This window comes from Calonectris borealis, chromosome 2 (genome assembly GCF_964195595.1).
Source record: "Calonectris borealis chromosome 2, bCalBor7.hap1.2, whole genome shotgun sequence".
Lineage (NCBI taxonomy): Eukaryota > Metazoa > Chordata > Aves > Procellariiformes > Procellariidae > Calonectris > Calonectris borealis.
The window spans coordinates 45,612,020-45,627,676 of record NC_134313.1 but is presented as its reverse complement, the minus strand read 5'-3'; the positions used below and the strand labels follow the sequence as shown (position 1 = coordinate 45,627,676).

The 15,657-nt window shown below is 41.7% G+C and overlaps 1 long non-coding RNA gene across 2 annotated transcripts in view; it reads left to right on the top strand.

Moving 5' to 3' along the window:
* LOC142078781 (uncharacterized) overlaps window positions 1-15,657 on the top strand; it is a 46,503-nt gene that overhangs the window by 23,492 nt on the left and 7,354 nt on the right. The window contains exon 5 of one of the 2 annotated variants that reach the window (XR_012672347.1): window positions 8,195-15,243. This is a non-coding gene — a long non-coding RNA (uncharacterized LOC142078781). Of the gene's footprint in view, window positions 1-8,194; window positions 15,244-15,657 lie in introns of those variants that run through there. The other variant, XR_012672348.1, reaches the window with a different exon arrangement.

The following is a 15,657-nucleotide window of genomic DNA, read 5'->3' as shown; positions in this document are numbered from 1 at the left end:
AGGCTCATTATAAATACCAGCTCCATATAAAGAAAGGCAGAAGGGAATTGACTTCAGTATCCCCAGCTGTTTTTATTCCTGGAGGTGACAGACACACACATACAAAGTGAAAATAAAAAATAAATAAATAAAAGTAACTCTTGCTTATAAAGGGTCAAACTCGTTTCACCCACACACAATTTTTATTAAAAATGATTAAAAAACCCCAAAACATTCCAGTTACTTCAACTTTTACATCTCTTTGACTGAAAACCATTCTATATATTCAAAAAGCAATCTTATTTTAGATCACGACTGTCTTGTAACTGTGAGTACCCTGCTCGTGTCTTTAAGATCTCTCAAAGAAATTCGTGTGAAAGCCCTGTTTTGGCAGTTAACCTGAGATGTGCTAATTGGCTGAGAAAGCTATGGTCCATTTTTAAGTGTCTGACTGTACTTCAATTTTTAAAAGTCTTAAGGCAGCTCTCTGCGATAATAGTTAGTGTAGATGACTTGCGCCACGCAACACATCTTCAGGTATGACAACCAGTTTGATTTTTTGGGGGGCACAAGTTCATTCTGCCTGCTCTGGACTGAGTAAAAACTGCATAGCCATATAAGACAAAGACAAGACTGAGACAGTATACCATTTCAGAGCCAATGCAAGTAAGTTCTCACTACCCTCAAGCTGCCACATATTCTCTACACGTGGCAACTGAGTAGTTATTTCTCTTACTCGAGGGTAGCACAGTAACACTGGAGTATGCTTTCTTCCTACTGGAAGCATTTGGTGGTTTTGTAAATGTATGTATAAACATCAAGTAAAAAAATGTAATGAATGATCCATCTAACATGATCTTAAGCCATTAACTCTGACTCTTTGTGGGGATGAAGGACAGGAGGATCTAGGACTGCCTACCTGGAAACAGCAGCAGAAACTGTCAAGAGATGTATTTGAAGGCTTTCAATATTACCTACTGCAGGCAGGAGGCCCCAGAAATCGAAGGCATGTCTTCCAGAGTTATGTGGATGCCATTTGGCGTGGCAATCTGAACAGGATCTGAAAAATCAAGAGGCTACTGGGATAGCAGAACACTGACAGATTGACTCTATGGTAAATCCCTTAGTCAAAGCCAATCCTAATAAACCCTGAAGAGACTAGCTCAGGAAAGGCTAGGGGAAACGGAAACTCATGCCACACACTACAGTTCAAATGAGTAATTGTCATCTAGATGCCGTTTTGTGGCTTACCAACTTCTGGGGTTTTTAACAGGTCATTTATTTTTTGAAAAAACTGGTTGCGTTTATAGGACATCCTGTCCCTGGATAATTTTATTGACAACAGGTATGCGGTTAAACCCGCAGTTTCTCAAACAGTATTGTATTGATTACCTTTCACCTTTTATTGTATACTCCGTAAAGATCAAATCACCTAGAGTACATTAAGGGGTAAACTGACTTTCAATTGCATGCCTTTTTATTATACTGGGTACTTTGAATTAGTGGCACGTCAGCTTGCAGAGTGTGTTTACAGCTTCCTCTATTACTGTACTTCCATAATACCTAAAAAAAGGGAAGCTGTGGTCTTGCAAAAAAAAATAGTAAATCTGTTTAGAGATAGCTATTCACTCTACAGAGAACTTCATTGAAATAAAATATGATTAAGTTAATGGAGTGAAGTCAGACACTAGTGAAACAGTAAATATTTGTTTAAAACAATGTAGCATGCAAATCAAGTATGCAAAATGAAGAGAAACAAGGTGCAAATTTAACTGGATCAGTCCTGAACAAGAACAAAGTACAATGTGAAACAAATTAAGAGAATTATAGGTGATGCAAAACAAAAAAAGGAGGGGAAATAGCCACAAATAAAAATCAGACTGTATCTTAAAACAAATTAAGGTCAACCAGGCTGAAAGTGATATGAAAGGAAAAACAGAACCATATATGGTACTATATACGGTGAGTTGTACTTTATTCACAAAACCTGAAGTGTAGGAAGACCATATTCCTCTCACCAATTCAGTATTTTTATTGCTACCCAAGTCCTATCCCTAGCCCCAGCCCTGTTTGTTTTCTCTTCCTCCTCTAGTTTTCCTGACTTGCCTCACTTCATATTCTGTGGGAAGTGATGGCCCTCGCTTACAGGGCTTTTGGTTTATCACGAGAGGAGAGGAGACATGAGAAGTGCCAACACCTTAATCAAGGACCCAGTGATCTGCCAGGGGATGTGTTTTGGCCAGCGTTAAGCTTTCAGGTTATGCAGCATCCTTAGACCAATGCCATACTCGTGATACCTTGAACTACCCAGGACCTCGATGAAGGTGCAATATGGGGTCTCAGTCTGCCTCCCAGGGCTGATGTTTCTTCTTCAGCCACTAAATGCACCAGGTCCCAGCAGCTGACAGGATGGAGGAGGAAGATGAATCATTTGGATTCTGGTGCTGTGGACTGACTTATCTCTGACTTATCTCTGAAACAACTGATGCATCCTCCCAGAGATGTAGCCTGCAGCCCCCGCTCCAGGACTGCTTCTTAACACGAGGCCTCGACTGCCTCCACCTCCTGTGAGCACCATCTTTGTCAACACACAGCCCAGTGCACCCCAAGCTGATTATTGGTAAGATGATTGAGGATGCATTCATCCCTACAGACTGTGCTTACGCAGCTCATCATATTGAAAATTATTTTTAGTCTCTTGTAGTAGCTTCTGGGCAGACCTACGTGACTAATCACAAAAGCAGAATTGCAAAACTTATTGTTCCACTTGTGCTCCTTCGTTGTTTCCCATCTGCTTGGCTCTGTGTAAACAGCACATGCTGATGAACATATGGCTCAGGCAGGGTGAGACTAGAAGGTGGGAGAATACCCCAGCAGAGCAAAGTGCTTCCTACACTGGAGCTGGTTGAGCCTTGCAAAGACAAAAATCCTAACTTTTTACTCATTTACCAACGGTCCGAAAACCTTTTATTTCCTTTTATATGGGAATATTTACTTTTTTCTTTTTGTTAAAAAGGAAAAATAAAAGAGTAGTAGAGAAAATAGACTAAGGCTCCTACCTGGCAGCATTTTTCACCCTGTGCACAGGCTGGCTGATTGGCCTAGGAATTCCCTTTTGGTGTCTTAAGTCCTGCCCGAGCTGCCCCTGGCACCCCAGCAGTCCCAACAGTCCCGTCTTGCGTTGGCTATTTCCTAATTGTGCTCTGCCAGCCCTCCACTCGGACCGCATTACGGGCGAGGGGCCAGTGAGCACCGATACCCAGGCCCTGACAAAAATACAAAAAGCACACTGGTATTTTTTGACCTGGATCAGCACGCCAGAGACACTAACTTCATTACAAGACCACTAGGTGGCAATTTAGCAGCCCTGTTTTAAATGTTTAATATATTCCGTTTCTTTATTGCATTAAACGCGAACTTGGTGAATGGCAAACTGAACAAAATTCTGGAAAATCTGGAACTGGCTGTTCCTGCCAAATATATTGAAGTCTTTGTGCTTACTGCACCCTCTCCCTAATGTTCATTAAATTCAGTGAGTGCCTCTGAACACCTCAGTGAACACCTCTAGCCAGGTGACAGGACCAGGAATTCTTGATTATCATGGAAAAATAAGAGTCCTTCTAACTCTTCAATGTATACTTGGTGTTGCATGCTATATATGAGTTGTAGCCGTGCATGCTGTGAGGAGACTGACCCTGTCCACAGCTGTAGCTATATGATCATGAGGTAGCTATCTGCATACACTGAAGGTGAATTTACGTAGCAGCACACCAAAGACAGCAAGGGAGCAGTTATTTTCATCACAAATACTATATAATTGATAGAAAAAAAAAGCATAATTTATGTAACAAAACGCATACAAAAGCTACATACAAGAGCAATGTTTTGATTGCATACCCCTTCACCTTTCGGATAATGTTCATTTTTAGCCCCCCCTCTTCAGTGTCGAGGGATTTAAGGATTTTGCTTATCAGCAAAGTGATGCTCAAATGACTGATCCCAGAACTTTTGTGAAAAGTATTCTTAGTAGTGCCCACAGTTTATGATTCAATAAAGAGATTTACAAAGTATTTTTTTTCCACTGATCTCAAGTGACACACACTAAAAGCAGTGGGCTTTTGATGTGCTGACATTTGTTCCCGAAAAAAAAAAAAGAGCAATAGCGTATAGTAAAATTTCAGCCTTCAGATGCTAAAAATAGAGGAAACAGAAGAAAAGAATTACTTGAAGTCAGAAATCAACAAGACAATATGTAGTGCTTCTGTAGCTTCAAAGCAGGCTGGCTCAGAAGCTAATGTTTTGGTAGAAAAGGTCAAGAAGAAAATGGTTTATGATCTCAGTGATCTTTATATTAAGTGACTCTTAGGTCTCCAATTACGGAGCTGCTACTTGATGCAAAAAAATTCAACCAGTCTGTTAATAGCAGAAAATATTGCAAGCAAGCACAGCCTACAATTGCAGGGTGCAGGGAGGGGAGACAGAAGAAATAAAATGGATGAAAAATAATAAAGGGTTTTGTGAAGAGTGCCTCAATCCAGACGAAAAGTAGAGCAAAGGATGCTCCAGGTAACACAGTAAGAGGAACGAAATTTGTCAATAAATAACTGTATGAATAATAGAGAGATTGACACGATTGCAGCATTTTTTTTTTCTGGGTCCCTTTTTATTTGTGCCTTTCATCTTTAAAGGAGCTGAGAAGGGGATTCTCACTTAAGGTAAGAATAGCTTAGCTTTAAAGAGAGTTACCAGGAGTGAGAGCAGGCTGAGGAGGGGAAGGTAGCTGTTTCCTAGCCAGCTAAGACAACGGAAAACTTACTACTTCTTTCATTGTAGCTATTTTGGCTCATGGTGGCTCACGGCTTAGACAGGTACACTTTTTGCTGGGTAAAAAACTGGCTGGACGGCCGAGCTCAGAGAGTTGTGGTGAACGGAGTTAAATCCGGCTGGCGGCCGGTCACGAGCGGTGTTCCCCAAGGCTCAGTACTGGGGCCGGTCCTGTTCAATATCTTTATCAATGATCTGGACGAGGGGATCGAGTGCTCCCTCAGTAAGTTTGCAGATGACACCAAGTTGGGCGGGAGTGTTGATCTGCTGGAGGGTAGGAAGGCTCTGCAGAGGGACCTGGACAGGCTGGATCGATGAGCCGAGGCCAACTGTATGAGGTTCAACAAGGCCAAGTGCCGGGTCCTGCACTTGGGTCACAACAACCCCAGGCAACGCCACAGGCTTGGGGCAGAGTGGCTGGAAAGCTGCCCAGAGGAAAAGGACCTGGGGGTGCTGATTGACAGCCGGCTGAACATGAGCCAGCAGTGTGCCCAGGTGGCCAAGAAGGCCAACGGCATCCTGGCCTGTATCAGTAATAGTGTGGCCAGCAGGAGTAGGGAGGTGATCGTGCCCCTGTACTCGGCACTGGTGAGGCCGCACCTCGAATCCTGTGTTCAGTTTTGGGCCCCTCACTCCAAGAAGGACATGGAGGTGCTGGAGCGTGTCCAGAGGAGGGCAACGAAGCTGGTGAAGGGCCTGGAGCACAAGTCTTATGAGGAGCGGCTGAGGGAACTGGCGTTATTTAGCCTGGAGAAGAGGAGGCTGAGGGGAGACCTCATCGCGCTCTACAACTACCTGAAAGGAGGTTGTAGCGAGGTGGGTGTTGGTCTCTTCTGCCAAGTAACCAGCGATAGGATGAGAGGAAATGGCCTCAAGTTGCGCCAAGGGAGGTTTAGATTGGACATTAGGAAAAATTTCTTCACTGAAAGAGTGGTCAGGCCTTGGAACAGGCTGCCCAGGGAAGTGGTGGAGTCACCATCCCTGGAAGTATTTAAAAAACATGTAGATGTGGTGCTTAGGGACATGGTTTAGTGGGTATGGTGGTGTTGGGTTGGACTCAATGAGCTTAGAGGTCTTTTCCAACCTTTATGATTCTATGATTCTATGATTTTATGATTTGGAACTGCATTCCTTTTTACTGTTAATGAATATGAAAGAATCAACAGGAAAAAACAGGGTTTATTGGGATAAGACGGTTTCAATAGACTTGAAACTGAAAAAGATCTTAAGCTTCCGAAGTAGTGGTTTTTTTGGACAGCTCGAGACCTTGAAAGTAGGAAGAGTGCTGCAGTTGCTTTTTCTGCTGTGACTGATAAACAGCTGCTGTTTTCATATCTGCTCACAGCTTTTGGAGAGTGTTACCTGCCAGAAATCCCAGTGCCATCAACTGAAGAAGTGAGTGTACTCAAGTCCTAAAAGATATTATAATATGTTTAGTTGTTTTAATATTGGCATTGTTCTACAAGGATTCTTGCCTTATCCTTCAGTAACTGAGAGGCTCCACCAGTACTGCCCAGTAACAACCAATGGGAGCAGCCTCCTCCAAGGGCGCACAGGCTCTTGTGCAAAGCTGCTCTCCACCCTCTGTGAAAAAACACGGTCTTTTGTTCTTTGAAGCAGAGAGAAGCCCTAAAAATATTGGATATTGTAAAAATTTACACCCCCTCCCGCAATGCTTTTTACAGCTTGGGGGGGGGAAGTCTCACAAACTCTCTCCCATGGTTTTGTTGAGCAACAGGTAGAGGGAAACTGAACAGAAGCTGCGAAGCTCTCTGGCAAAGGCTTTCCTTATTTGACACTGCTTCTTCACATTACGTAGTTGTTAATTACACTTGAAAAGGCTCGTATTTGAAAATTGTCTTAGAAAGCATGAAAAGTATTTTTGCTTGTTTATTTCCCATGTGCAAACTGAGAAGCTTCATGTTCAGTTGATAGCCAGTAGCCGTAGGAACCTACTTTCCATAAAAAAGTCTTAAAAAATTCTTTCATCCCAGAGAGTATTCTAAAAATAAACATTTTCTTTACTCTGAGGAAACAGTGTGGGGATTTTGGTTTTGTTTTTGTTTTTACCAAATAAGTGGATTTTGATTCCTGGCAGCTGTTTTTTTCCTTAACAAAAATTCAAACAGTTTCATAACAGTATTGTTTTGACAAAGTAATAATTTTCCAAACACTTTTTTTCCCTTTAAGCCAAGACAAGTTAGTATACATGGGTATTTCAACACATCTGGCTTTAAAACACCCCTTTTTAATTCATTTTTACAGGAATTGCTGTGTTATTTGTTACCTATATTATTTCTTCTCTTTAAGTCAAAAAGAAATAACCAACCAATAACCTCTTCCATTCCGTATCTGAAACTCATACAAAAAAATCTCTCAAATGCAGTTATCTAAATAACATACTTAAAACCTGAACTATGAATAGAAATTAAAGGCTATAGAGTAAATTTTTTTTTTCTCTTTTTTGCAAATTATACCAGTTGTCTTCCTACTTTATAGCTGTCTTTTATCTTCCAGCAGTGACACCCACCATCTGACTTATGATCTCTCTACAGGAAGTCATTGAGTGACACAATAGAGTTAATGAATTGGTCTTTCACCTCCAAAAACCTGATCTAAATGCTAGCCTGAGATAATGAGCATGATGGAGTTCAGTAATGTCAGCAGAGTATTAACTTCTGTTTAAAGGAAGAATGAGCACTGGCAGGAAAATGGATTTTAAGAGAGATTTGGAGCAATTGCACCTGCATGCATTATGGCAACTCTCGCCTTCCTTCATTAGAGTCATATTCACATTATCTCTTTGCCATTTGAATAGAATTTGGCAGAGGTTTATCTGCAGAGCATATAATTTATCAGGGACCTTTCTAGATATTTAAGTTCACTACCACTGTAATATCTAAGCACCACACCTTCAGTACCTGGCAGTTCAGTGTCAGGATAGATCTATACAGAGAATCAGAGAGGAACACTTAACCGGTCAATAGTAATATTTCTTGTCACAGGCATACATAGTGGCAATATATTTCAGGAAAAAACCCACTATCATCTGGTAAGCACTGAGTTAACTGCTGAAGTCAGCAGGACTGACAGAGTGTTCCTCTTCCCAGCACAGAAAGGCCAAATACAGTTTATTTCACTGAGGACCTCTATCCCTGCTGACGGTGGATTATTGCGATGCACTGGAGGCCTTTAGCACCTATAATGATAACTCCCTCGTTCTTTTTTGGAGGGAGTAGTAAGAGGTCAGCAACACCTTTCCAAGCACTTCATCATTCACAGAGACATACTACAAACTGTCAAACCATCTGGCCAAAGACAAAAAAAAAAGTCTTCAAATTTGTTGGCATATTTGCACCATCTTTCCAGCTCTCACTCTTTGTTGTTCCAGACAGATGCCGCCTGCACTCACGGGACACTTTCCTCAGTCCAGAATGGGAAGCATCTCCCATACTTTTCCCAAATTCTTGACAGGTTTGTAGCTGTGCTGGTCCAGTGATGTTGTTACTTATCTTAAGGCTACTTCAAAAAGTACAATATCTGACATAAAAAGATCCATGTGCCCATACCAAATGCCCCCACCCACTTCCAAGCTTCCACAGGCTCTCCAGAACAAAAAGATGGTCTAGTTGTCTAGTCAGTTAAGACAGTATTTCCTCTGAAAAGCAGCAGCACAATGGTAGATTGCAGTGTTAATCCGTTATTCTCAGTCTGCACTTTTGATTTCACTTCTAGACACAGGACTGGAAAGAGCAGCTGGCTGCCAGTGAGCAATGGGGAAGGCTGCCACTCCCTAGCTGGAGCTGCATCAAGAAGCCAAACAAAAGAAGAAAACCCCAAGCAGTAAACCCCAGAACTCACCACCACTAGCAAAAATAAGTCTGAAACAAGTAAAACCCTAACAAAACAGCAACAGCAATCCCTTCTCCACTTTTATCCCCACTGAATTTCTTTCCCTGTGAACTTCATGTGTCTTAGGGGAGAGACAGTAATTTTCCTAAGTGCTGACAAAACTGTACAGGAGAACCAGGTTGTCAGAGCTAACAGGGTAGCTGCGCTGTTGCCCTCACTCTAATTTTTCCCTTACACAAAATTCAAGGTTTCACCTCAAAAATAACACCAAACCAAACCAAAAATACAAATCAGGTATTTACAAACCAACCACTGAAACTTTTCAAGGCAATGAAATGCTGAATACCCTAAGGAAACCAGGATTTTAGAATAGTGAAATAGTTGGTACCAGCATGTGTACACAGAAAACACCATCTTCACCTCTTAGCCAAATGAGCTTTATTTTTTTCTGAGTGGCAGCAGTATCTGAGCAACTTGTTCCCTGAACAGCCATTGGCACTCTACACTCTTCCACAGACTGACATTGTTTATGCATTCGCTGGTTTTGTGTCTCTGACTTTAGCCTTCCACTCCCAGCAAAATATATCTATCGATTACAGCAGGCAGACTGTAAACAGTTTGCAGGTTGGTAGTCTGGGGCCTTAACCATTACCGTCTTTTTACTTTCTGCTTTGTTTTTTTGGTTGGTTTGAGTTGCCTTTTTTTCCTTCACAGTTCTTGATTGACCCCTAATTACAGTCCGTAAATAAACAGCTTTAATACAGCCTTGTCCTCCTCTTGTCCTCTCCTGCCTTCCCCTCCGCAGCCGCCTGCAATTCCCACCAAAAGGCTGGTTCAAAGCCTCTCAGCTCACATGTCCATACCCATGTTTATCTGAACCCAGTCTATGCTTGTCTCCCATCAAAAGTTAATTTTAAACTTAAACAGATGTTTGTCCCTAATGTTGACATAGTTGATATATTTAGAAGACAAATTTTCTCTTGGCCTTTGTTATTCTAGATTAAACAAGCCAAATTCTCCTCGGGTGTGACCGACAGGGTGGTTTTGCTTGGTCGGTGCCCCGGGCCAGTAGCAGAGCTGGACCCGAAGCCAGGCAGATCTCTGTGTGTGGATACCTGCTCAGTGCTGTGCTTGAGGTATTTAGTCCTGTCCCTCAGGGCCTGCATACACCGGCAAGGATCAGGCCAGGTCCACTTCTGCACTGATGCAAGTATATGATTTTTCAGTCCTGGACGGCTTTGCTTTGGTCAGAATACAGGTGGAGAAAATGCACCTGGATGTGTGAAGCAGGACCTCAATCTCTTCTTGGACACGGTCTTCAACCCCACAGTTTACCGAGAAGATTTTCCCAAACATAGCTGTTAAACAATTGAGTCCTCTTCTGTTCATGGAAGATTGTTATTAGCTCTTAAGACTGTGTCCTTACACTTGGTAAAGCTGAGATGGTTTCTGATAGTTTTGAAGGTTTTATTTGTTCGTTTGCTGTGAGGCTCAGAGCTGTAGCACTCGGTGTAGGTCATACCACTTGCCCCAGTGGTATGACCCAGGACTTGCTCACGGACTGCATGAACAGAGCACTCAGTGGGGTACCGATGTGTCAAAATGCTGAGCAGGCATCACCAAAATGCTCAATGTAGCACATAACTCAATGCCTTCTGCATCAGGGGCTTGGCATCTTGCTTGGGATCCACAGACATGCAGACTTAAAGACCTGCAGGGCCTGACGTGAGCACAGCCCAGGAAACACTGCTTTAGAGTGCATATGCATGGGGGGAAAGGAGGAATGTAACAATCTTTGGAAAGGAGTTATCTTTTGCTTTTACTGTCTGCCTATTCACTCCATTTGTTCTGTGCTCCAGCCTAGAAGGAAACTCTTAGATGTACTGGAGTGTGCTGTAATGGCACATTTGCTCAGCTACATTAAGTTTTGGTGTATTTCTATATCTCACATGGCAGTCTTATTTTTTTTAATTTTTATTTTTAGCTTTAAAGATGCATTATGATAAGATTTAGTGGATTTTTAGGGGATATAGGAGGTGTGGAAGTCATCTGTTAATTTCTTTCAAAAGTGTATGGCAGGTCAGCAGAAAGGAACTCTCCTGAGTTCTCACTGAGTCCTACTCTTCCTCCTGGAGATGCCACCTTCCCCAGAAAGTCCTGGACATGGCCAGAGGAGGGAGGATTCCCAAGTGAAGGACAGGGCAGACAGGAGGAAAAACTGAAGAGCCAGAGCCAGCAAGGAGACAGCACAACAAGCACGGGTGGGTGACTCCTGAGGAAAGCAGCATCAAAACCACAGCCAAACAGGAGGTGAGAAAAAAAATTGCCCTTTCCTAAAGTTTGAGAGAGGGAGATGTGGTGACTCAGAAGGTCACCGAGTTGTTAGTTTGAAACCAAGATTGGATGTGGAGGCTGGCTCTGCTACAACACTCAGGACTGGGAAGGTCCTCAAGTTCTCTTCTGTCTTCCATTTTGAGTTTTCTCACATTTCAAAGTACATTCTTCTAGTTTCTGTTCTAAAAAAAAATGGCTTATAAATCTAAAAAAGCCCTTTTAATCTTCTGGGAGTGATTACTTCCAAGGAAGAGGTTTATGCAGATGTGCCTCAACATTGTGGCTTATTCAGGGTGAGCATCTAAAGAGCTCCAAAATATATCTTCGTCCTGCATGGTGGTGGTTGCTGCAGCTTTTGACTGTGCTCCAGGAGGAGAGCGCAGGTTCGGGCTCTGCGGCTTCATTCTGCTCCTCATTTGCTGAAGTCAGTTCACTGTACAAACCGAGCAGACAACAACTTGAATTATAGTTTACTCGTTTATGCCTTCCTCCCAGCTGAGTATTTTATATTCACAATTGTATTTCAAAATGTAGCTATCCAGGGTGTCTCATGTCTCGACATGCTCAGAGCAAAATAAGAAATGGCAGAGCCACATTTTAGATGGTGCTGTGGTCAGGTTAATAAACCTTGCAAGCTTTCCAAATAGTATGTTGTTGTGCTTGAGCAGGGCTTGCCACCTCAAGCACAATGTCATCTTAAATATTGTTATGTAGCTTCTGCATCTTTGAAGATTTGTGTCCAGTCAGCTGAAAACACAAAGTGACCAGGCTCATTTTCATCTGCAGAATACCAAGTAATGTACCCTAAAAAAATTTGTATTTGTGCCAAAAACATGTACACAGAAATGGTAGCTATATTTCCAAGCTTTAGGTTTGGTTTTAAGCAAGCTAAGAAAAATAGCTTTATTTTAAAATCAGCAACCATGTCTATAAAAAGGTGCGATACACCAGAAACACATTAAAATAGCCTTATGTGAATGCACAGTATGCTTCCAGTGATAATACTAACAATGTGTCTTATGTACATAATCTTATTTGCACAAAGGACTAGCAGGATTCTGCTTTTTGTGACCATATACGTGGTGGAAAATTGACCAGATTAATGTTCACTTGACAAGCTGAGATCTCAGGTACACTAACAGGTGTTTTAATGACCGGTATAAACAACGCCTGTGGTTTTAGCTGGCAGTGAAATGTCTTTGAACCTGTAAAATAGGAATGGAATACAGGCTGTGTTTGTAGGATGGTGAGGATAGGAATAAGGGAAAGCGGAGCAGTACTTATAAAGCATTGCTAGAATGTTTCCTATACCCAAAATCAAGCACAAAACCCAGGAAAATGTGTTTTTAAACTTTCTTAAGTAGTGCAGCATGCCCTGTTTCTTAGGGGAAGAAATCTAGCTCAGCAGCTTTGTGCTACGGCAATTAGGCTGCTGCTAGCTATCAGGCAGCTCTCTAAACCACCCAGCAGTTAACGAAGAGGCTGCAATGCAGGTATAGACTGGCTACGCTTCCTGCAGTAAGGAAGCTACCTTTTGTTACTTGAAAGCACTTTTCACATTTTTCCTATGTTCAGGCAGAAATCTACCCAGAATTTTTCTTCCCCGGGAGAAATTCCCATTTTTGTGTACTTGGAAGTCTCCATAATTCAGGTGGAGAAACAGAAACTAGCTGTGAGGAGTTCAGAGATTTCAGTTAAACCTCATTCATGTGGAAATTATTTGGAATTCCTGGGAAATTCAGTTCATTTGCCAATTTTCGGGCCTAACCAAACTGAAAAGACCTCACCCCAGTCCTAAACCACAGGGTTTAGCTAACAGTGCTAGTGATGATTTTTGAGTAACCCCTCCTAGCTCAAAATAGGCATCTGCATGTTTTCAGGATCTGAGAGACAGGTTGCAGTCATGACTGGGTAAGAATAGGAATGTTTTCCGATAACGAACAGGAAAAACTGCACTGACCTCCAGAATGAAGAATTAGAGAAGAACCTCCTAAGCTGCTGGCAGGAGCAAACAGAAGCTTCTGCTTCTTCAGTTTACTGCATCTGAGACATAGAGATAGGTTGGTTTTGTTATTACCTAATACTGGTATTGCCATACTGCAACGTGCATGTGCTTTGAAGTTTCCAGTGTTTTAAGAACACATTCAACATCCAGACTCCAAAAAGTTCTAGACTACTATTGAATATATATTTCTAAAAGGAAGAAAACTCAGCAGCCTGGTCAATATTAAATCTCTTCTGTTGCATACAGAAATAGAAAGCCAGAGAAATTATATTTTATACAGTATCGTTCTTTTTCCTGAAAAGAAATCCATTTTCACATGATAAAGACCTTGAAAAAGGTGCATGAAAGATTTAACATATTAAGTTTTCTAGACATTCTACTGGCAGTAGAATGGAGAAGAAGGAAGTTTTCAATTCTTTCTAAATTTGGGAAGACAATAGATCTGAAAGAAACTGTTAGAAATTCTGTCGTCTAGATTTTGACCTTTACAGTCATACAGTTTGTTATTTTTAATTTACATTCAAGTCATTTGGATTCCATTTTGAGGACAAAAAACAGATCAGAAATACACAGTGTGGTTTCAAAAACTTCTTTGAAGTGAAATTTGACTCATGCGGTTACTGCTGCTGGTTTTGTTGCTTGAACTGTCTGAAGAGTTTCCTCACTAGATTTATTGAAAATAATTTCTTAAAACCCAGTCCTTCCTAGAACACCTATAAAAAAAACCCAGAGGAAATAAATATTAAGAGGGAAAAATAAAACTAAAGAATCTGATTACGCTTAATAAGATAGAAAGTTATGGAAACCATCTTAATGGTGTCTTTTCCAGTTATTTAGAAAGGAGAGATCATTGTAACCCAAGTAATTCCTGTTACTATATCAGGATTTATGGCTAGTGTTAAGGGGGAAAAAAATGGAGGTTTTAAGAATTTGGAGAAAAAAATACGTATTGTTCCTGAAAATAAACCAAAGCTACTGTTTGCATTGTATATGGTAAAACAATAGCACGCTGTGGGACATTGAATGAAAGAGAACAACGTAACATGATGCTTGTATGTCGTGTTGATACTGCTCCCTTGTCTGAAAGCTCACAGCCCAGCAATACCTCGGCCCAGGAAGGGACAGTGCCATTCAGTGCAAAATAAATGACACTGGTAAAATTCCATTTGATGGGACTGTTAAATTCTCACTCTGCTACATAAAAGGGAAACACATACGTATACATTTTAACTTGAGTATTCAACTTCTTCCTCACTTCCTTCACATGGAAAAACAGATCACCCCACTGTTCCATGAATCAATTTTGTCATCACATTTTTTTCATTGCTGGAAAAAGGAAATCAAAGTCCCTGTCTAAATTTAAAACTTCCTTGCCTTCACTGCAGGCTTCTCAACATAAAGAAAATCTTAGCCTCCATGTACATTTACCCACAACAAGTAAAAAATTCCAGAAAGATGTTTTTAATCTGAGTTTAGGACCCATGTTCGTATGGTTTCCTGCTTTACAACAGTTGGTAAACATAAGGGCTAAGCTAAGCTTGAAGAGCTTGTGTGGCTTTTGCAAACTACAAAGACAACTTGGTTCTCCACATTACACAGAGAGGAAGCAAAACCATTTATGTGGCGAGGAGAAGAAAACAGGGAGGAAATGGCAGACAAACCCAAACAAGAGAAACAGCGACACTAGAGAGCCAAACAGATTTAGAGGGAGCCCTCTGTGCTGTGTGCATGATCTAAACTGATTCTTCCTCAGGGAGCTGGTACAGCCTGCCCTGTCCCTGCTACCTGCAGGTAGTGCTTCAGAATCCCAAGAGGTGAGGAGCTGCTCCAGCCAAAGCCAGAGTACCCAGCAGCTCCGATGCTGCAGAGCAGCAGTGTTGAGTCTGTCCCCTGATTTTTTCCACCAGAAGCTGCTGAGGGACTGCGGTCCTCACCTGCGCGGGTGCATCACCTTCTCCTCTGGGCTGGAGGATGAACATGCCACATCTCCCCTCGGTGAACTCTGGGCAACGCCAGTCAATCGGGGAAGGCCCGTCTGGACCTTTGCATTGTTGTGATTAAGAATGCTTTTTGACATTGAGAACTTAGAAGTGAGAATTTCAGAATCATGGAAGACTTTCTGTATGGAGGTGAAGCATACGTTTGTTTCTCTTGCATATCCCCTGCCATCGGACATACCTGGCTGTGTCGAGTAATGAAATGAAATGGCCAAGTGAGTGACTTCAAATGTCTGTTACACATCAGAAGAGGTGAGAGAGGGGCATGAAATTAGGAGCAAGCTCAGGAAAAGTGCTTTGTTCCAGTACCATTTTATAGGTGTGGCAAAGTGCTTGGTTATATAGTCCAGAGGCAAGAAGGAGAAATACCCCAGCTGTCAGGGACCGTTCCTTCATAGGCAGAACTAACAACTAGCACAATTGTCGCAATCAAATACCTAGGAAAATCCCTGAAAAGGAAGGTGAATATTTGTATAGATCCATACACATATTCCATTTACTTTACTTTTTTTTTTTTTAAAGTACATGCCATATGGACATTTGAGTGCTTCCTGCTAACGGTATATATGTGCTGCCTGTGATCATTATCCTGGAACAGGAAAATTGGAACTTAGAAAGGATTTTGTTAATAAGCCTTTTCTAAATGACACTTTTACAGTCCACCTC